The sequence below is a fragment of the Magnolia sinica genome, chromosome 1 (genome assembly GCF_029962835.1).
Source record: "Magnolia sinica isolate HGM2019 chromosome 1, MsV1, whole genome shotgun sequence".
In the NCBI taxonomy this organism is placed as follows: domain Eukaryota; kingdom Viridiplantae; phylum Streptophyta; class Magnoliopsida; order Magnoliales; family Magnoliaceae; genus Magnolia; species Magnolia sinica.
Genome location: NC_080573.1, coordinates 41,510,086 through 41,510,750, shown reverse-complemented (window position 1 = coordinate 41,510,750; position 665 = coordinate 41,510,086). Strand labels below are relative to the sequence as shown.

Here is a 665-nt window from a genome sequence, read left to right as displayed (position 1 = left end):
GTTGCAAGCGCAAATACAACAAACAACTTCCTTTGCCTTATCCTTCTTAAGTTTCATGGCCTCAATTTTCCTTGTGAGATTGACCACTTTAGCATTTATATCATCTTCTACTTTCAAAATATATATTCTGCCCCTCCTTTGATTGAGTAAGCTTAGAAGTGGTGTAGGTCTTGGGGAGATGTCCCATGATTGTGCGTTTTTAACAAGTTTGTCATAGTAATCCCACACATCATCGACATTTTTGTTCATGAATTCCTCATTGCACATCATCTCGACCAATTGACGCATGGAAGATGCCAGTCCAACGTAGAAAAAAATTATTATGCGCCACGTTTCAAAGCCATGTTGTGGGCATGAACTAACAAGATCCTTGAACCACTCCCAACATTTGAAGAATGCCTCATCTTCCTTTTGGGTGAAGTTTATGATCGACTTCCTGATAGTGTTCGTCTTATGGTATGTGAAGAATTTCTTCATGAACTCCCTTGTAATGTCATTCCATCTGCCAATGGATCGTGGTCGTAGCGAATGAAGCCAAGTCTTAGCTTTTCTTTTAAGGAGAAGGGAACGAGTTTCAGCCTGATTGTGTCCACAAACACATTGGGAAAGTGTAAAGTGACCACTATCTCATCAAACTCTTTCATGTGTAGATATAGACTTTCAGA

The 665-nt window shown here is 39.7% G+C and overlaps 1 non-coding gene across 1 annotated transcript; it reads left to right on the top strand.

Moving 5' to 3' along the window:
• The first annotated feature begins 337 nt into the window (after positions 1-337).
• Positions 338-444, top strand: LOC131222830 (small nucleolar RNA R71). The gene has a single exon (XR_009160197.1). It is a non-coding gene; the product is annotated as a small nucleolar RNA R71 (small nucleolar RNA).
• The last annotated feature ends 221 nt before the right edge of the window (positions 445-665 follow it).